Raw genomic sequence first — 22,721 nt, forward strand, 5'->3', positions numbered from 1 at the left:
CCTTTTTTCTATAGAAACCGCAATTTTATTTAGTTCAACCTAATATTTTTCAGAGATAGCCTCAATCATGCTTTGTTCTATTTTGAAATTTTATTGGTATAGCACTCCACTCTACTATTTGCCATTTTGTTTAAAGTAAAATCAGAACTCAAAAAATGAAAATTGCTATTTTTTTGTTGACTCTTTCATATTATTTTAGGAAGAGTGACACGGTATTTAAATTTTTTGTTTGTTTGTTTCTTCTTTGCTGGTAGAGTGTGGCTAACGTAGCTCACAGTGTCTGTCCTCACAGATTTTTCTGCTGAGGTAACAGAGAACTTTCTCCCTGTTGTCTTAGCGTCTTGTCTGATTAGCTCCCATTTCTGTCTCGTAAGTGCTGTGATTTGGATACAAGGTAATATGGTTACCCTAGACAAAGTATGTCTTCAATATAGTTAATGACTGAATTTAAAATAATTATAGATGTCGAGGCCAGTTAGGCCCTTATTTTAATTGTTCAGAAAATAGATGAGGAAACCATTAAGTAGGGAAACAAGGATGGATGGATAGAAGAGGATAGATTTAAGAGATCCTAGGAGGTAGAACTCAATAACTTGGTGACGTGAGTGTGTCAGAGTTGTGAAGGTTGACTTTAGATTTGTAGCTCGGATGACTGGCAAGAAAGCAGTGTTCTCTTAATCCAGATAGGGAACACTGGAGCAGAAGCACGTCGCAGGGACTGGGCATTGCGCTGTGGAGAGAAGGTAACACATTTAGTTTTAGTTGCGTTGAATTTAAAATGACTATGGATTAGTCTGGTGGAGAGATGTAGTAGGCAGCTGGAAATCAGAGTTCAGAGCTTGAAAGAGAGATTCAGCCTTCAAATATGTGTATCTACTTATATGTATATACAAGTAAAAATATTAAGAATCATCCTTATCTAGTTGCTGGAACTATGGAAGTGAGAGATATGGCCAGATAGAAAAAATATGTTAAAAAAAATGATAGCACTCATTGTCTTTTCTCTTTGATACTCAACTGGAAGGGGCACAAGTGTGTTTGGTCAGGATTTATCCTGTCATATCAGATCAGTGTGTCCGCGCTTGTGTACACAAGATATCCCAATTCTTGTTTAATGTTTTGTTTCTTCTTTAGTTAGATGGTAAGATAATATGATGGTAATGTGACGCTTTCATATTTATAAAATAGGAGATTCTCTGTGAGTTTTTAAATTACTGAGTCAGATAAGGACCATTGTCAGGTTTATTTGAATTATATAAAATTCCCTTTTAGGATAGATAGTGATAAAATCCTAATGAGTTGTCACTGTTTTAAGATCTGTGAAGTTCCCTAATTGGTATTCATACAGGTATTTTTAATGGAAATAACCTCTTGCAATCTAAAATGTTGTGAAAGAACTTTTACTGCACTGCTTCTGCCTTTATCTGGAACATTTTGTTTTCTTGGTTGTTTATATATTGTGTCTATTGCCTCTAAAAGAATGGTGTATTATAATTTATTCCTTGCTTCCTGCTTTTAAGACACGTTTTTTCATATTTTAACATTTTTGAAGTTGTGATATGTTTAGAGTTAATTTGAGCATTAATTTGGTGGTGCTTTTTGACCTTTCAAAAAGATAATATTGCATCAATTGTGTATCTCAGAATTGACACTCAGAATCAGAATCAAGTAAATACATTAAATTATTAGGATGTGCTACACAAGGCATTTGCTGTTGTCATGGGGTACTTTAATTAGCCCATTCCAATTTTGGCTCTCCAGTTATTGTATAACAGTACAAAGTTTAGCATTTAACCTCTGGCTTGAAACACTAATTTTCCTGACCTTCAGGCAATAGATAAACGCTGAGAATTTGTTAATGAATCCATTATTTCTCCAAAAATCTTCTCCTTATCTGTCACCCGATTAGGGAAATGATCCCCCAGTTGTTATGTTTTGGAGGCTGAAGCCCCAGATCCAGGCACCAGCAGATTCAGTGTCTGGTGAGGGCCTGCTTCCTGCTTCATAGACAGTCATCTTCTTCTCGTGTCCCCTCATGACTTCAGGGGTGCGGGGCCTCTGGGGGGGGTCTCTTTTATAAGGGCACTGATCCCATTCATGAGGTCTCCACCCTTATGACCTAATTATCTCCCAATGGGCCTGTGTCCTAATACTATCATATTGGGGGTTAGGTTTCAATCATGTGAATTTTGGGGGGGACACAATCATTCAGTCTGTAGCACTTGTGGAGAATCGTAAGTCACCTATGAGGTGAATGAAAGAAAAAAACTCTCCTAGCATTATATGAATAACTATTTATGTCTTTTTGGATATTTATAAGTTACATTAATGGTCGTGTGGAAAGTAAGCCATTATGTGGAAATTTGTCTAGTTTGGACAAAAGGAGCTGAAAATTGCTAAGTTCTTCATTGGCCAATAAAAAATTACTCTTGATCTCACAACATAATTGTCAGCTTGAGATACAATGAAAAATTTAGGAAAAACTATAGAATTTAAATGCTGTTAAAAATGTGAGACTTCTCATCATCTTTCCTATTCTAGTATTCTTTGCAAACATAATCATTTGATATTGTGGGTCACACAAATTCCGTTTTGCTTAAAACCATATTCTTGTCCTTGTCTGTGTTTGCTTTTAGTAATAGAATTCACTTGCTTGTTTTGAGTTAGTTATTTCAGTGTTTCCTATGTCCATTAGTTCCTTTGAAAAAACCAAAATGCTGCTGGTATTGAGCATCTATGAGAAATGTAAATTATATAAAAGTAAAGAGCAGTTTTGTCCAATTTAGAGGACTAGTCAGTGATCCTGTGTCACTTTGGATGACGGCTGGACCACCTCATTCAATCCTTTGCTCAGGATCCTGCTTTGTAGAAGACGCCTGCATTCTTTTGCTGACTCCATTCTTCTGTAAGCAACCTAGGTTTTCCTGTGGTGGTACACTCCAGCTGAAATATATAGCAGTTTTCTTCTCCACATCCATTTCTAGGTATTTTCATTTATTTAGTAATACAGTCAGTTCCTTCTTTTCTCTTTTTTTTCTTGCGTAAGAGATGTATCATTAGCGATGAAGTATTCACCCACTTTAACAGAAAACACCACCATGATTTCATTAAAGCTACCTAGCATCCACTCAGTTATTGAAGGGAATTTCATAGTATTCTTAATATGGAATAAATTCATTACACTTTGAAGAATATTTGCCTGAAAAAGAATGTCTTGGATACATTATTTTATCCATAAATAAATTATTTTCTCTTTCTTACTTGATTGATATGAAGTGAAATGTCATAAAGTAAAATCATTGAGTGTTTTAACTGTTCTTTTTAACTCAGATTTCACAAACTGTAAGTTTGGCATGTTATTAAATTGCCGATGAGAAAGTATCTAGGCTCAAAAGATTTTTAAAAAATGATTTTTTTTTATATACGTGGCATGTGTGTATATGTCATCTTACTCATAATTAGTTCTCAATGTAATTGAATAAGAATACAGAAAAATATCTCTTTCTCATGTTAATCATTTGTTTATCCTTATTTTATTTTATTAAGAAAGATTAGCCCTGAGCTAACATTTGCTGCCAATCCTCCTCTTTTTGCTGAGGAAGATTGGCCCTGAGCTAACATCTCTGGCCATCTTCCTCTATTTTATATGTGGGATGCCTGCCACAGCATGGCTTGATGAGCAGTGCCTAGGTCTGTGCCTGGAATCCAAACTCGTGAACCCTGGGCCACTGAAGCAGAGTGTGCGAACTTAACTGCTGCACCACCAGGCCCCCTGATGATCCTTATTTTAAAAAATTACCTGGTTTACTTACAAATTATACAGTATTGAGATTGGTTTTGGCAATTTGGAAGTTAATGACAAATACTTTTTTAGTTAATCATTGTTTTAAAAATTTTATGTATTCAGGGAATCTATTCAAAAATGATTCCGAGAAAGTTTTGTATGTAAAAAAATTTGAACTTGTTAACTTATGTAATGAAAGTCACTACCTTTGTTACGAGTTGGAAGTACAGAGTACAAAACAAGTACCGATTTTAGTACTATTTGGCTACACAAAGTTCAGAAGGATGTCCATGCTCAGGAGCATTAGTAAAGTTCACATTATCATATCTTTTAACTAAAATGTCAATATTCTGAATATTAACAATAAATGCAAATTTCATAGTGGGGCTGAGAAGTGGGACTGCTTTGAGGAGACGGTAACATAAATCATTTCATGTATTGATATACATGTATATTTGTAGGTGGAATTTTAAAATAAATTTAAGTGATGTTTAATGGCTGCTAACATTGCAGAATTTTTCAAAAATTTGCCAGCTGGAATGCTACTGAATACTTAGTTCCAGTTTTTAGGCTTATGATAGCGTTCAGGCGTTAGGAAATTAAAATGTTACTTGGTGATTTTTGAATATTTAAAAAATATTATTAGTTTGTGTGTATATGTGGAAATATGTTGAAATATTTTAATGCTGTGAAAAGTTTCTTTTCCTTGGTTAAACTTTTATCAGGCATGAGTCAAGGTTTATGAATAATAAAAATTATGTTCAACAGTTTCCACAAAGTAATTTTTAATAGTTGGTCATTTTTTCCAATGTTGCTGACATTTTAAAATTATGTGAAATTTTTGCCGTTCACAATAAGTAGTCACCTCTTTGGTGACTTCTGTATATGTTTGGCCAGCTGTTATCAGAAAAAGCTTGTGAAGTCTTTTGGTATTCAAGACATCATTGTTTGAACAGCCTTTCTACCATCAAACTTACACATGACAAATGTAGTTTAAAATCAGCTGATGTATCATTGCTCCATATTTTTATTTAGAAATATTAAAAAACAACTCATGTTTCAGTTAACAATAGTTTATTGATACAAATAAGATTTTTGATTCCACTTCAATTTTACCCCTTTTTACCTTAAAAGATAAAGGAAAAAATTCCTTCCAGTGGCTTTCAATCTATAGAAAATGAAAAGAATTTTAATTTTATGGCAGTAATCATAAACAGTACATTAGGTTTTCTATAATAACATCTACCATTAAAAAGCTTCATTATGGCAGTATCTTATAGTCTTTACATTGCAATGAGGAGGAAAGGACGTTATTAAGCATGAGAATTTCATGGCATTTTTACCTGTTGTGGGCCCTGTAGTATCAAGAGTATAGTACAGTCACTTCTGCAGTAGCTGACAGACACAGGCAGCCCTAGTGTCACTGTGTATTATCACCTCGTGTAACTGGAAGTACTCCCTGAAGCCAGCCTGTGTCGTATAGTCCTAGATGAGGTCTTCATGGGTGCTGACCATAAAAAGTTCATCAAAGTAATGAGGCGAGGAGAGAGCTTGGTGCTCATGGGCAGAGCTCAGCACCAAGGAGTGTGAACTGGCTCCAGCTGTGACAATAAAACAGCAGGTGGCTGCTGTCATTAGGGGTGGCAGATGAGGCAGGGGACTAACATGCAGCCCACAAAACTCTCATTTGTTAGCCATCGCCACTGTACCATGCAAAATAGCTTCCATCTCAGTCAATTTTACTTTGCAAAATATCATACGTAACAGTAAGAATATTCGAGCTCTGCGTATCCAGATCTTCTCTCTTCTCCTGTCTCCATGGTCTGCTCTGGTCTTACCTCACCTCACCTTACTTTATCTTACCTTTCTTTACTTCCCCTCACGTTTCTGCTAGAAAGCACTGCTTTATCAACTTGTGTTGAGTATGGCCCGTAGCATCTCAGTAATCTATTTGAATTTTTTAAAATAACCGTGCTGTTTTTCCCCAAGTGCTGCAATTATTACTTAGTATTAGGGGTTGTTTACTTTGTAAGTGATGATAAAAACTGAGATGCTTTCCTTTTGGATTTCATACTATCCTTGTCCTCCCCTGTGAAGAATGTCGAACTGCAGTGACTGAAATAGAAGAAACGAAGCAGAGATATCTGAAAAATTTTCATGGATTTATCGTTTGAGGTGCTGTACACAGATTTCAGAATTTATTCTTTTCTAAATAATTTCAATTTGGAAGTAAATCGTAGTGTTATTTTAATAACAGGTACGTCCAGGAACATTTTAGCATATTTTTATGACTGAAAGTGTGACGGTAGTCCCAAGTCACGATATCTTATTTGGGGAGTAAAACTCCAAATAATAGAAACCATTATTTTTCCTTTAATACTGAAGGAAAAGGAAATTAACTTAGTATGAAAATAAGAAACTGGAGAAACAAAGCATCTTATTGCCAACTGTAAAAATTAGACAAGTATGAAATTCTGTCAGCTTTCTTTTGCAATTTCCTAAAGCAATACAGAGGCCTCAATTCATCAAGCAACAATAAAATATTATTAATATATAATCAACTCTGTTCTATTGAGAGGAAACATGCAAAAGATTAACTTTTGAAGATTATGTTTTGGTTATTTTGTAGCATGTCTATTACTCCTGTATTAGTTGAAAGAGATTTTTTAATTTATCTATTTCTTTGGTTTGATTTTGTTTGTGTGAGTGCACCCATGGATTCTTTTTTATTTGTGAATTGTTTCCATAACCATGTTTATGTTTGGTGCTCACGTTACCCCCGTCTGGTCAGTGGAGCCTGTCCGTGTTGTCTTCTGTGTTCTTCTGATAGGTCTCTATCATTCTTTGAGCATTTTCTTATTTCTGGCATAGCAAGCCATGGCCGGCCTGGGATCAGCTTTTTTGTCGAGCGTGCTAGATCCTCCTAATAAAGAATTGCATTTACTAAACCAAGGTCAAGGTGCTAGATGAGCACCTTTATGATTTGTCCGTGATAGAGCTTTCCAGGTTCACTTTGCCCACATTTGTGCTGTAGCCTAGGCAGACCTGATGTTCTCAAACGAGTTTATCTTGTCTTATAATTTCCTTCTGCCAGCAGTCTCCTCCTCCTCATGCAAAAGTTCGCATCATCCTTAGGTTTTACTCCTTCTTTGGAAGTATGTTGAATTCTTTTATAAATTACTAAATCTTACCTACTTTATCATTTTACAATATTTTTTGCCTACCAACATATAAGATACAAATGGTATTCTGATTAATTGTTCGTATCTCTCTTTTTGCTGAAATGTAATAGGTGAACTTTAGAATGAATGCCTAAATGAATGATATATTATGTTTTTTTTGAGCAGAGAAAAAGTCATTCACTATTCAGCCTGATCCATCTGTATATAATCTACTTTGTTAGTATGGATTTTCTTGTTCTGGACATTTTATATAATTGGGATCATATAATATGTGGCCTTTTGTGCCCAGCTTCATTCTTGTGGCTTATTTTTAAGATTAATCTATGTTATCGCGTTTGTCAGTACTTGATTCATTTTTATGGCTGAACAATATTGCATTGTATGAATACAGCACATAATCCATTTGTCATTTCGTAGGCATCTGGATTTTTTCCACTTTTGGGCTATTTTTACTAATTCTGCTGTAAAGATTCATACACAAGTTTTGTGTGGAATAAGGTTTTCAATTCCCATGGGAATATATGTAGGAGAGGAATTGCTGGGTCATATGTTCACTCTTTGTTTCACTGTATTGTGTTCCAATCCATGAACATGGGCTATCTTTCTATTTATTTAAGTCTTTAGTTTCTTTTAATGATGTTTTCAGCTTTCAGTGTATGTTTTGCACTTCTTGTTAAAATTATTCCTAAGTATTTAAAATGTGTTCATAATTTCATTTTTGATTCCTTATTGTTAGTACGTAGAAATACCATTGATCTGCTGTGTATTGATTTTGTATCCTGCAACATTGCTAGACTTGTTCATTAGTTCTAGTAGTTTTTTTTGTTGATTCTTTAGGATTATCTCTGTGCAAAATCATGTCAACTGTGAATAGTTATTTTTACTTTTTTCTTTATAATCTGGATTACTTTTTATTTCTTTTTCCTTGCCCAACTTCCCTGGTTTATCCTACTTTGTTAAGGTTCTTAGATGTGCAGATTACTATTTTTCATCAAATTTGTGAAGTTTCTTACTATTACTTTTTCAATTTTTTTTCTGCTCCTTTCTTTTCCTTCTTTCTTTAGGGAATGCCTCTATGAATATGTTGGTACACTTGCTGATATCCTAAAGTTCTCTGAGTATCTGTTCAGTTTTCTTCTTTTTCTCTTTTTTCTCTTCCTCAGACTGGAACAGAAAGACTTTTGTGTATGGTCACTGATTTTTTAAATCTGCTGTTGAGCCCCTGAGATGAACTTTTCATTCAGTTACTTTACTTTTTAACTCTAGAATTTATATCTGGTTCTTTTTTATATTTCTGTGTTTTTATTGATATTATCTATTTGATGAGTCATCATCCTCTTGCTTTCTTTTAGTTCATATGTATATTTTACCTTTTTTGGGTACATATTCATGCTAGTTGATTTATTCTTTATCTAATAATTCCATCTTCTGGGATTTCTCAGGAATAGTTTCTGTTGACTACTTATTTTCCTCTTTGTATTGGCCATATTTTTCTGTTACTTTGCATGTCTCCATTTTTCTGTGTGTGTGTGTGTGTGTGTGTGTGTGTGTGTGTCTGTGTTGGTAACTAGATATTTTAAATAATATAATGTGACCACTCTGGAAATCAGAGCCCCTTTCCCCATGGTTTGTTTTTCTTGATGTTTACTCTTGTTATTGCTGGTTGTTCAGTGAATTTTCTGAACTAATTCTCTAGTGTATATATTCTTTGTCATGTGTGGCCACTGAAGTAACTGCTCAGTAAGTTTCATAGCCAGACAGAGATTCCCTTCAATGCCTTGAACCAGTAATAGTCCCAGCATTTGTCAAGGGGCTCTGCTCCATTGTGGAATGTTTTCAGTGCTCCAGCAGGCAGTTATTAACTCAGACTTTACCTTCACTTTCTGCTTGTGCAGAGGGTTCATGTTAGTAAGAGATGAGATGGAGGATTAGCATCTTCCTGGGTCTTTCCTTGGCATTCACACAGCCCTGTGAATCTGTATGGCCTTTTAGATCTGAGGAATATGCTGGAGCTTTTCAAAGGTCCCTATATATGTCTCATTCTCCAATATTTCCTTTTAAGTTTTATTGTTTAGCCTCTTGTTAACCTCAGCTAGTGTCACTCTCTAGCAGCTGTGATGTTAAGCAGTTGGCACTGTGCTTCTCCCTTACCCTCTCGCCTCCAAAAATTGCTCTCAGGATAGAGATTATTCACATAGAGTGAGTTGTGAGTCAGATCAGATAAAGATAAGCCCTGAGAATGGATCTTTTTACTTAGCTTCCAGTTAAGTTAGGGGAATATCTCTGATAATTGGGCATTTGGTGAGCTCTAAACCTGTTTGCCCCTCTCTCTTGGCTAGTAGGCCACTGCTTTTCATAGCTACTGTAGTTTTGAGGTGGTTGTTTTTCAAGAGTCTCATGGCTCTAGGGAGATGGGCATGGGATTGGAACAGGTTAAAGTACCACAAAACTCATTTTTCTTACCAGTATTGAGCCATTTTATTGAATATGTATTCCTTATAGTGTTGTTGTTGTTGTTTTTTTTTTGAGGAACATTCACTCTGAGCTAACATCTCTGCCCATCTTCTTCTATTTTATATGTGGGACACCTGCCACAGCATGGCTTGATAAGTGATGTGTAGGTCTGCACGTGGGATCAGAACTGGCAAACCCCAGGCTGCTGAAGCAGAGTGTGCGAACCCAACCACTACACCACTGGGCGGGCCCCAGTGGTGTTTTTTGTCTTTGATTGATTTCCAGAGTTGTTTTTTTTTTTTTTTTAATTTCACTTTTTTTTTTTTTGCAGGGGATGATTCTCCCTAAGCTAACATCTGTTGCCAGTCTTCTTTTTTTCTTTTCTCCCCCCACCAAGCCCCAGTATGTAGTTGTGTATAGTTGTAAGTTCTTCTGGTTCTTCTGTTTGAGCCACCACCACAGCATGGCTGCTGATAGATGAGTAGTGTAGTTCCCATCCTTGCAAACTAAACCCAGGCTGCTGAACCCGAGCATGCCAACCTTTAACTGCTAGGCCATTAGGACTGGCTCTCCAGAGTTCTTAAAAAGTTGATTTTCCCCTGTTCTTGTTGCTTTTGTGGAGGAACAGATATTTGGAGGTCTTTACCATTCGGGAAGTCCCACCAGTCATGGTGACTTTACACGTAGTTGCACACTTTCTGAAAACCTCACTGGGTCTTCCAGTGTGTTACTGCCCAACTATCTGTGGTGAAATAGAAGTTATTTTCTGTTTATTTTACTTGATATTAATTAGAGTACTGTGTTGACCTTTTTAATTTTTTGATTATAAGAGGTTATATGATACATTAACTTTATTTTTGGTGCATTTTTAATGCGATTCTCGGGCATTATAAAACATTTGTTGTAAAACTTGTTGGGTTTGATAGAGTGATGAAGACATTTACATTTTATTCTTTCCCTGTAGCACATGAAAAATTTTTTTGGTACTTGTGTAAATTTTTGTAATCTTTCTTTCTTTAGTTAGATCATGAGCTTTTAGCTTATATTAGCCCTTTCCAGTACCCCTTAGCACAGTTTTTTGTACAAAGGACCTTCTCAGAAATTATTTATTAATTGGTTTGATATTGCAAGATACAAAAATCACATTTTTCAGAGAGATTTATCTCTAAGTAGTACTTAGCAGTCAGAACTTGCTAATATTAGTGATACATCTTATTTCTCCCATAAATACATTTTCTCCCCTTTCCATGTAACATAGACCGCAACATACAAAGCCTATAAACTTATATCTTTTACTTTTTCCTCAGCTGCCACTTGTGTCATTTATAACCTCAGGAAGCAATTGAGTGCTTTTCATGATTGTGATTTAAGGTTTTATGAACTTCTTCCAGTTCTTAAACTTATACACTGTTGACAATTGTGGTATTTTTAAAATATATGCAAATCATACTACATTTGTCCACTAGTGTATAAATGATACTCAATAAAATAGGAAATCCAAAAATAATATGTTTTTACTAAATATATCTGCATGCTTTTGTCATATGTAGCTTCTTTTAAAATTCCTTGTCTTTGTAATTAACTATTTTGCTTGTGACATGGTGTGAGAAAGTTACAGTTCTAGAAGGGAAAAACCATAGAAACTGCTTACTTACATGATTTTTTTTTTTTAATTAAGCATTTTGCTGTAGTTCTTAAACCTCAGGCCCTTTTTAATAGTTGCTTACATTCTCTCCATCTCTCCTCTAGTAAGATATTTACTATTCATTTTCCTATCATAGCACAGCTATCTCATGTATCATTGGGGAAACGGTGTCTGGTTTATGCATGCCAGACTTGCCGTTGCCTTCTTCTCTGTTCCTTTAGAACTCAAAGTTTCACAAGTCAAGAAAACCATAAAGACAGTGAAGAAGAATTAATAAATTTGGCTCTTAGGCCTATAGGAGTGTATAATGCCTGAAATATTGTTTTCTAATTAAAATTTCTATGGATGGGCTGGCCCCGTGGCCGAGTGGTTAAGTTCTCGCGCTCCGCTGCAGGAGGCCCAGTGTTTCGTTGGTTCGCATCCTGGGTGCGGACATGGCACTGCTCATCAAACCACGCTGAGGTAGCGTCCCACATGCCACAACTAGAAGGACCCACAACGAAGAATATACAACTATGTACCTGGGGGCTTTGGGGAGAAAAAAGAAAAAAATAAAATCTTAAAAAAAAAAAAATTTCTATGGATATGCCCTGTGACATTCACTTCCTTTTATAAAAGTCATCTTTAACCTGACTTAAAGGGAAAAAGATTTATTGAAATATTATTGACATACAGAAATCTCTACGCATTTAAAATGTACAGTTCGGTGAGTTTTGAAAGACACGTACATATATATATATTTCCCTGAAACTAGCACCTCAAAGACGATAATGAACATAACCATTACTGCCAGGAACTTCCATGTTATGCTTTGTAATCCTTAATTTCTGCCCCTCCCTCCTGTCCCCTAAGAACCAGTTATCTGCTTTCTGCTGGTGTTACTTAGCGTTACATTTTCTAGAATTCTGGGTAAATGGAATGATACAATTTTTCATCTTTTTCATCTGTCCTCTTTCATCTGCATAGCTGGCTTTATATTTCATCTGTGTTGTATTATATATTGATGGTTAATTTCTTTTTATTGCTAAGGAGAATCATATTTTTATTTATCTGTTTGTTTATCCATTCCCATTAATGGACTTCTGAGTTATTTCCAGTTTCTGGATGTTTAAAATTACGCTGTTATGAACATTTAGATACGGACTTTTGTATGGAGATAGCTTTGGATTTCTCCTGGGTAAATATCTACGAGTATAATGGCTTGCTGTTATGGTTGGTGTGTGTTTAAATGTTTTCTAGAGTATGGTACTTTATATTTCCATCAGAAGTGAGCTACAGTTCCTGTTTTTCCACATGCTTACCAACGCTTGGTGTTGTCAATCTTTAATTGTAGCTATTCCTATTACATATGTAGAAGCATCTCATTATGGTTTTAGTTGGCATTTCTGTAAAGATGTTGAGCATCTCTTTGTGAGCTTTTTGTCATCTATATTTCTTATTTGGTGAAGAATCTATTAAAATCTTTTGCACATTAAAAACCATTTCCATCATTTTTGGGTTTGAGATTTCTTTACATTTTGTAGATAGAGGTCCTTTATTAAATATATTATATCTCCCAGTCTGTGGCTTTATTGTTTTAGAGGAGGAGAATTTTAAAATTTTGATATTGTGAATTTCATGTATTTGTTCTTTTATGGATTTTGCTTTCAGTGTTATACTCAAGAAATCTTTGCCTAGCTCAAGGTGATAAAGATTTTCTTCTAGAAGAGTTACAGTTTTAGGTTTTAGGTTTTACATTTAGGCCTGTAATCCATTCTGAGATAAGTTTTGTAAGTGGTGTAAGGTATAAGGTAAAGCTAATTCCCTTTCTTTTGGTCTCTGTCCTTTACTTGCATTGTGTCTGTATATCTGCCTTCATTCTCGTCTTTGGTCCTGTCTACATAATACATCTCTTTTTCTCTGGCTACTTGTAAGCTTTTCTCTTTATCATTAGTTTTCTTCATGTTTGCTTTATCTATAGTTTGTTGAGATTTTTGTATTTGTGGGTTTATAATTTTCATCAAATTTGAAAAATTTTGGCCACTATTTCTTTAGTTATTCCCCTTTCCTACCTATATTTTTGGGCATTCCAGTGACATTGCTTGAAACTGACAACTAATTCTGTTTTAATTTTTCAAAAAATTCTCTTTTCTCTTTGTGACGTATTTTTTTTTAATTTTCTGTTCTTATTTCTTCTCTATTCTACATGTCACATTTGTCGTTAATCTCATCTAGTGAATTTATCTCTCCCATTATAGCTGTTATCTCCAGATGTTTACTTTGGGTCTTTTTTATGTCTTCCATCTCTTAACTTATCTTTTCAGTCATTTGGTATATATCTATAGTAAGTATTTTCATATGCTTGCCTGCTAATTTTAACATCTTGTCTGTTTGGGTTGGTTCTAGTTCATTAATTTTTCTCCCTATTATGGGTTGTATTTTCCTACTTGTCTGCATGACTGGTAATTTTTCATTTATTCTAGACATGGTAAATTTTACTGTACTGGTACTATTTGTTTTGTATTTCAATAAATATTCTTGAGCTTTGTTCTGGGATGCAGTTAATTCACTTGAAAAAAGTTTGATATTTTGTGCTTCTCTTTAGAGCAGATTCGGAGCAGTGGTCCGTCCATGGCTCATTATTGCCTGGTACTGAGGGTGACCTTTCTGTATGCCCCATGGATCATCAGGGTTCTCAAGGCCAGCCCTGTGTGAGCACTGATGAGCAGTGTTCTGTCTTCTCATTTCTCCTGTTTGTTGTTACTTTCCCATTCTGTAGTTTCTTCACACACGCAACTTGATCAATAATTAGCTGAATGTTCCATGCACCCCCCTCTGCAGATCTTGAGTTCTCTCTGTGTGCATAGTTCTCTCCTGTTACTCTGGCCTGTGAATTCCAGCTCCTGGTCTTCATGCAGTCTCTTTTCATGTCAACTCATGGAGTCTACTCGTCTCCAGCTGCCAGACCCCTCGTTCCACTGTCTGACAACTGTCTGAGATCACTTTCTTTGCCTGATGTCCTTTGTCTTAAAAATTATTTCGTATGCGTTGTTGATGTTTTGGTTGTTTCAGATGGGGAGGGGTAAGTCCTTGTCACTCCATCTTGTAAATTCTGGATCAGTAAGGCACTTAGAACCACTAAAATATATAATATGTTACTTTGTGTGTCTGTGTGGTGGTGTGAATAAAATGAAGGGATTTGTTACAGGGATTTGGTCTCACACAATAGTGGGGGTTTTTCAGCCAGTCTCTGTAAGGTGTTATTGTTGCATCTTGAAATCCATAGGGCAGGCACTTGAGAAGGAAGGAAGGATGTAAACTGGGGAGAACAAGAGTAAGATGGAACCCATGGGGACAGGCGGAATCCCAGAATGTTTTCATTGCCTCTGACTTTGATGGGGGGGCGGGGTGGTTTCTGCAGAAGCTGGCCTCTTCCTCAGTTGTTTAAACTTACACAGTTGGTCTAGGAGTCAGAGAAGCTGAAGGAGAGTCCCTAGCTTGTGGAGAGTAGCGTTTGTTGTTGCCTTATGACATTCAGGTGGTCTAGGTGATAGACAATATGTGTGAGTTGTTGCTCCACTTCTACCCTGCATAAGTCACACCAGAGTCTCTCTCATGGCCTTCCCTAACTGAATATATCCTGGGAACGGAATTCTGGGGAATGAAATTTGGCCCAGGCATTTTGTCATGTTACAGAGCCCATATGCTCTACCCCTTGCCATCTTTTTACCTGTACACGTTGTCTTAATCTGCGTGTAACCTCTAATGGAGCAGAAAGAATGCTCTGTTTCTGCCTAGTGGGATACACAATCCAGTAGACAACCAACAGCACCTTAACCTGTTCCCCAAAGTGGATATACAAGCCACTTTCTGTCTGGGGTGTTCATTCTTTTCCTATCTGATTCACACTCCCTCTTTCCTGTCTGTAACTTAAATAATGAGTTGTAAAGGTAACAGTATTAACACATCTTATTTTAGATGACAAGGGGATTAAAAAAGAGAAAGAAAATAATCCTGGCTTTATTATTATTTAGAAAATTCCTGAGTGTTTCTTATTTCAATTGGTTCACTTAGTTTATTTTATTGTAAGTTGTTATAGGAAAGTAATTCAGCCAGAACTCTTATTAATTGACACTTCTGCATCTCTCCAGTGCAGCAGTAATTGATGATGAAGATTATCTCCCTGAAGTACTGCATGTTTTTGGGATGCCTGCTGAATCATTAAATAAAGATTAAATTCTGTTCTATAAAATTTTATTATTAAATGCATTCTATTGTGTTCTTAGTTTTTGCATAATTATATTCCATGAAAGATATTTATCTTAACTGCATGTAAACCTTGATACATGATACAGATTATTCCTTCTGTGCACTTATCTCATAATAGTGTGTTCATGCCAAATGATTCAAAACTGGATTGTATCATTTTAAAATCTCCGTTTTTGGCTCTTATTTGTAATATTGGTTTCGATATACTTATTGAATGTTTGTGGCCAGTTTCAATTCATTTTCACATAAATCGCAAATTGAATATTCTTGTTTACCCAACAATATTTTAAAAGTAATACATTAAAAAGTCTTTTCTTCCCCCCTAAAATTGCTGCTAAGCCAGAATTTACTGAGTCTTGGAAATAGTCCTGTTGGACAGTTCAGCACTTCACACTGCAAGTTCTTGAATGAAAATTACCAAAGAACATTTCTTACTGAGTATTAGATCATGTGTGGAGCTTTGAGCCAAGTGTCTGCTGGTGCCTGTGGGCTCAGCCGTTCCCAGTTTCCTCTCAGACAGGATTGGAACCAAGGACTGTCACCACTTCTCCATTGACATTGCTGCATTTCATGTTATTGTATTGCCAATTTACATAAAATATCACAGAAGAAGTTTGAAGACAAATTACATGTAAAAGTGGAAATCCCTTTTTTGTTGGATTTATTGATTGGTGTTTTATTCCTTGACATAAACGCCCTCGTGTATTTTAGCTCCTGCACATTTAATCAATAAAGACAATACCAGAATTATATGGTTGGATAGGAAGAGACTCTTAATTTATTAATAGCAATCATTTATTGAGACTTACTGCATTTCTTGCAATATCTAAGCTCTTCACTATAGGCTTCTATAAACTGCATATAGATATATTTTCCTTTAACCATTGCTATATTTAATTCCATTATATCCCAATTTTGTCATTTGGAGATTAAGGTTAGTGATACCATATATTTGATAATCCCTGGCAAACATTTATTACCCTATTTGGCATATGATATTCTCTGGGCATATAATATCTTCTCACCAAAATGATAAACTTTATTAGTATGTATTTTCCACTTCTTGCATAGCTTTGTGAGGAAGGTCTTTATTCTGGAAGGATGAAACTGGGACTCAGAGAGTCCTGGTCACCAGTGCAGAGCTCCAGTGCCTGTGCTGTGTCCTCCTCTTCCCCCTGCTCCAGGGAGGAATCCTCATCATCATCGCTGTAAAGTCAGCTGACAGTTGCCAAAGGGCTCACTGTGCTGCAGGCCACGCTTCCTGTCATGTAATCCTTATGACGACCCCGGGGGGAGAGGTGGTGTCCTCATCCAGTCACGGGTACGGCTGGACTGAGCCCCAGCTGTGTTGCACTCCAGGCCTTGCTTTGTGCTTTTCCCTAGGGTGTTGTATGTATTTTAATTTCTGTTGACCATATTAACCTTTCCCATTCCTGGCGTAATATCTAACAGTAACAGAAGGTCCTACCATTGTTTTGCTGTCTTCAGAAGAGTTGAGGTAGCTCCAGCTAAAGCATTCTGGATTGAATCTTTGGGAAAGTGTTCAATGAGTGTGGCTTAGGATCACTGTCTTCTTGTCTCCACTCCTTTCTGTCCTTTCTCCCGACACTGTACCCATTCTGAACACATCTGACGTTGTTGGTTTTTCGTTTCCTCTTCTAGGTATCATTTCATTTGTTATGGCAGTCCTCATTGTATAGTTATCACGAGTACAGTTGTTTATTAAATTCATTATATCCCACACCCCCAATTTAGGTATCAGTAACTTCATTTTGTCTTACGTGTCCCTGTTGTTAATTGAACCAAGGCCACATCACTGGGAATTGCAGAGTGTACATTAGACCCAGGTTTTGACTCGATTGCAGCATTTTCTTTTTACTATACTGCTACCTGTGTTGTTTCTTGAACTCAGAAATAAAATACACTTCCATCATTGATTTCCTTATTTATTTTGGCAAATGATATTTAGTTAAAACAACAAACGCAGCTGACACCTGAAATAAGGCCTAATACATGAATTATGATTTATAAGGTAGAGAGAGGCAGAGCGATGTATGATCTCGTGTAGTGTGTGAGTTCTAATCAGACAGCCTGGCCTCAAATCCTGACTGCCATTCCCTAGCTGTGTAGCTGTGGGGGAAATGTTAGATATATCTGACCCTCAGGTTTTCACCTGTCAAGTGGGTTGTTACAAGGGTTAAATAAGTTGGTATATATAAAGCACTCCGAGCAGAGCTTGGCAATCTTCCTTCCTACAAACAAACAAAAAAACAAAAGAGCACCCTGATATGTAATTGCTTTCATTATTGTTAAGAATTTGGTTGATATTTAGAAGTCTACAATATAATATTAAGGTCTTTGGGGTATAATATTTATAATTCTGACAATACTGATAGTTACATTTTTATGTAGCCTGTTATTAAGTGACAGTAGGATTACCTCTTGAAATAAAAGTACTAAATTGCTGAATATCTCCCCTTCCTCTTTTTGTACAATGTAGGAAATTGTGAGTGTGTGTGTGTGTGTCACTACCTTTCAGTTTTTGACGGAATATTTCTGATTGCTATAGCTGACATTTTGTAATATCTCAAGGCTCACTGCTGTTTTTCTGTTCACAGAATGCTTGCTGTCAGGAGAGGTGTGACACTTAGAGAAGTTTTGTTTCTTCGTGGGGATTTTCAGTAAATACAATAGAATTTATTTTCATGGAGAAGCAGAACCATTCAGGAAAATAATCAGTATAATTTTAAAATATTAAAGAAGTCTTGATAGTTTTAAATTTTGGGATGTTGATAATTTGTTTTTGAAGGAAGTTGCCTTCTGTAAAAGTAAAAGGGTACATTTCAAATGTGGAAATATTGGTTCTGTGTGATGATTATAACCAAAAGGGCAATAGCAGTCCAAGAAATTGTGTCGTAAGATAGTGGAGAAAAAAATGAAAGACATAGTTTGGCTTAGCGATGATTTGCTGAAAGAATTTCAGAAATGTAATTTTTAAGTGTCGTTTAACATCCGTTAACTTCTGAATTTTGGAGTAAACAAATATCATACAACTGTGGATTTTTTTCCTTTATTTGCAAGGTAAAGTTTTTGACAGATTGGAATACTTTTGAACTTCAGGTTTTCCTGTGTTCATTTAAGCTAATGTGCTCATAATAGATAAGAGAAGTAGATGGAAAAAATTCTTTTGTGAAGTCATGGTTTAACAATGTAAATGGGAACCTGCTTACAAATACCTTTGGAATGATATGTAATGCATTTCACTTTACATATTATGTAAATGAAGTTTTAATACTTCTTTTAGGTTTCGTTTTATATTGGCCAACGTATTTTACATTTTAACAACAATCATAGTATGACTGATTTCTGACACTTTGAGGGTAAAATAGCTATCTTATCTTGATTTTGTTTACAATAAAACCAGTGCAGTCCATCTCAGTTGGCTGTTGTTTTAATAATGATCAGCATCTTTATGTTTATGTCTAAATATAATTATCTTTTTAAACTGATCGCATAGTGTTTATTTTTGTCTGACCTGTTTCACAGGTCTTTACTTTTTAGTTTGTATCTTCATCATATGGTAAATACTTTCTTTTTAAATATTATGAGCACTTTCCTAACCTCAGTGAATTAAAAAAAAATTTTCTATCTTATATCAACTACTTAGTTTTTCACTCATTAGTTTGGAAAGATTCATATTCATTTTAGTTTGGAAAGATTCATATTCATTTAGAACAATATTTAATATAGTGGTGTTATTTGTGAACACTTTTATTTCTGTAGTATGTCTTCTTTCTTTTTTTTTGTTTTCCGTGAGGGTATAATCTTTCATTAGTGTGGAGATGTGGAATGGTGGAAAGAGCTCTGTATAAAGGTCACCAGGCATGAATCCTACTTTTGCATTTTCAGCTCCTTTGCCACATTTTCTTGAAAAAGTCAAAGTCACTTATCTTCTCTGAGCCCCAATTCCCTGTTCTCTCAGGTTGAGCTGATCATGCCTACACTACTTACTTATTCAGTTATGAGGAGCTATTGAGGAAACATAAAAATGCTTGTAGAATATAAAGCATTGTGTTATTTTTTGCTTTTTAAAATTTTTCTTATTGTAGAAAGGCAAACAATATAAATAATCTAAAGCTAAATCTCATGTCAGAGTGAATTTGACTGGAATTTACTTCTGTTCATCTATGTATGTGTATATGTCAATACAGAAATGCACATACATATATATGTGTGAGTATATTGTATTTAATTCTTTTTTCCTTTTTAAAACTAACATGTCATGAGAAATTTTCTGTACTTTTTATTGATGCATAATGTTCTAATATAATCATGCTAGTACTGTTGAGTATTTAGGTTCTCATTTTTTGTTGGAATGTAGCTTTTTTGCTTTCATTTCAGATTTCTTGATGGTGTATTCCAGAAATCAGAATAGCTGGTTCAGAATGACTATTGAAGACTACTATTGCTTGCTTAGGACTTGCTGCTTTATTCAGTTCAGTAAGGAACCATAAGATGTTTATATGAGGTGCAGTATGAGCATATTTATAGAAGGATTATACGATGGTGGTATATGGGATGACTTGTAATGGAGAGCACTGTGAAGCTGTAGCCCTCCAAGAAAATGGTTTGGTCTAGTGTACTTACAGTAGAAAAAGAGAAGTAAGGTCTTGATAGGGAGAAATCATCAAGAAACAATTGATGATTTATGGGCATCAGAATTTGATTATTAAATTGGGAAGGAGGTACAGAGGGTAGAGTTAGGGAAGCCTGGAGGCAATTGTTAGTGAGGGAAGATCATGACTGAGTGTTAGACGTGTTTTGAAGTATTGTCTGTTCAGAGAAGAAAATATGTCCCAGGAAAGGCCATGGTTGGAGATACATATTTTAGAGTCATCCATAAAGAGGTTATGCACTGAAGCCCAGGAAATGAATCATACATTTGAAATAAGACTGTGTATGAAGAGAAGTATCACCATGAGAGGATGAGAGGAGGAATAGTGAGAAGCAGGACGTGATCAGAAATGGTTAAGAAGAACTGGCACTTCCAGAAGCCAAGTTATTACACAGTTTAAGAAAGTAGTAGTGAACAGTATGTTTGCACACTAATGATTCACAGAAATAATTATTTAAATAGAAGCTTTTGCTTCTATGAATAAAATATTTATTTACAGAAATATATTTGTATGCTGCTTGACAATATATTACACAATATTTTAGAATAATGGAAAGATACACTTGATTGTTGTAATGAATACTCATGTATGAAATGTGGCCATTGAGATCCTCTGTATATATTTCCTTTCCTGCTCACCATATATTTATGTATTTGTGGGTTTATTTATTTATTTCCCAGCTTTTTGCATTGAAAGTGCTTAGACTCAGTGATACCCCAATGGCAGTCATCACAGTTAGCACATAGATCTTGCTTTGTAAATACCACTTCTTACTGTAAGAAACCAGAGCTGATTCCAAGTCTGTAGCAGGGAAAGGACATGCTTAATCTGGAACATCTTGTGCTAGAAAATAAGGAAATGTGTGAACACTAAGAGGAGTGATTCCAAAAGGACATTGTAGGCAGCTTTAAAGGGTTTCCATTGGCCAATTTTGGGACAGTTTGAGAATTACAGGCATAAAGCATAATTATGGTAATTGATTATAAAACATGGCATAAAAATGAAAATCCAGGAATCCATTTAAAATGCTCTTGAAAAAGAGCAAGAGAGATGGAGAGCATGAGACAGAGAGACAGGGGAAAATGATGAAGTCCTTTGTAGAAGAATGACAGCTAATAAATGTAGAAGAAATTATGGAATTAGAATACTGCAGTTTTACAGCACTCATAATCATCAAGATAGGCGAAATTTATTAATGAGTACTAAAACCATTGGGAGACGGTATTCACACAATATCCACTTTCAGAGGCCACCTGCATTGCTTGGCTCACAGTCCAGTTATTCTATCTTCAAAGCCAGCAACATAGTGTGTCTCTGATCCTGCTTTCATAGTCATATCTCTTTCTTGGACTCCTTCTGTCTCCCACTTCCAATTTTAAGGATATTTTTGCTTAAATTGACTCCCCTTAGATAATTCAGGATAGTTTCCCTATTTTAAAGGGAGCTGATTAGCAACCTTAATTCCTCTTTGCCTTGTAACCTAACAGGTTTCAGAGATTGGGATATGAATATCTTTCAGGAGCCCTTGCCCTTGTGATGTGGAGTCACTAGGAGACATGCACACTTATTGCAATATCAAAATCTATAATTCATCTGCTTTTTATTCCTATACCATTGAAAATTGAAATTATTTAAGGCCTAATGTGTCACTTAATGACTTTTAAGGAGAAATTGACAGTAACTCAATAATAGTAGGGGACTTTAACACTTCACTTACATCAATGGGTAGATTTTCCAGACGGAAGATCAATAAGCAAACATTGGCTTTAAATGATATGTTAGACCAGATGAACTTAGTAGATATATGCAGAACATGCCATCCCCAAACTGCAGAATTCACATTCTTTTCATATGCACATGGAACATTCTCCAGGATAGATCACATATTAGGACACAAAACAAGTCTCAATGAATTTATGAAGATTGAAATACTACCAATCATCTTTTCTGGCCACAGCATTATGAAAGTAAAAATCAACTACAAAAAGAAAACTGGAAAAGCCACAAATACGTGGAGATTAAACAAAATGCTACTGAACAACTGGGTCAATGAAGAAATCAAAGGAGAAATCCAAAAATTCCTTGAGATAAATGAAAATGAAAATACAACATGCCAAAATTTATGGGACACAGCAAATGTGGTACTAAGAGGGAAGTTGATAGCAATACAGGCCTACCTCAACAAACAAGAAAAATCGCAAATAAACAATCTAACACAGTGCCCCTAAAGGAACTGGAAAAAGAAGAATAAACAGAGCCCAAAATCAGAAGGGAAGAAATAATAAAAATCAGAGCAGAAATCAATGAAATAAGATACTAAAATATCAATGAGACAAGAGCTGGTTCTTTGAAAAGATAAACAAAATTCATAAACCTTTAGCTAGACTCACCAAGAAAAAAGAGGGAAGGCTCAAGTAAATAAAACCAGAAACGAAAGAGAAGAAATTACAATGAACATCTCAGAAATACAAACGATTATAAGAGAATACTACAAAAAGCTGTACACCAAGAAATTGGATAATCTAGAAGAAATGGATAAATTCTTAGAATCATATAACCTTCCAAAACTGAATCAAGAAGAAATAGAGAATTCTAATAGCCCTATCACCAGTAAGGAGGTCAACGAGTAATCAAAAACCTCCCCAAAAATAGAAGTCCAGGATCAGATGGATTCCCTGGTGAATTCTACCAAACATTCAGAGAAGCTTTAATACCTGTCCTTCTCAAACTCT

The 22,721-nt window shown here is 35.5% G+C and overlaps 1 protein-coding gene across 1 annotated transcript in view; it reads left to right on the forward strand.

Moving 5' to 3' along the window:
• ZNF407 (zinc finger protein 407) overlaps positions 1–22,721 on the forward strand; it is a 180,448-nt gene that overhangs the window by 134,462 nt on the left and 23,265 nt on the right. The gene's annotated exons all lie outside the window — the stretch shown is intronic.

This window comes from Equus przewalskii, chromosome 7 (assembly GCF_037783145.1).
Source record: "Equus przewalskii isolate Varuska chromosome 7, EquPr2, whole genome shotgun sequence".
NCBI classification, from domain to species: domain Eukaryota; kingdom Metazoa; phylum Chordata; class Mammalia; order Perissodactyla; family Equidae; genus Equus; species Equus przewalskii.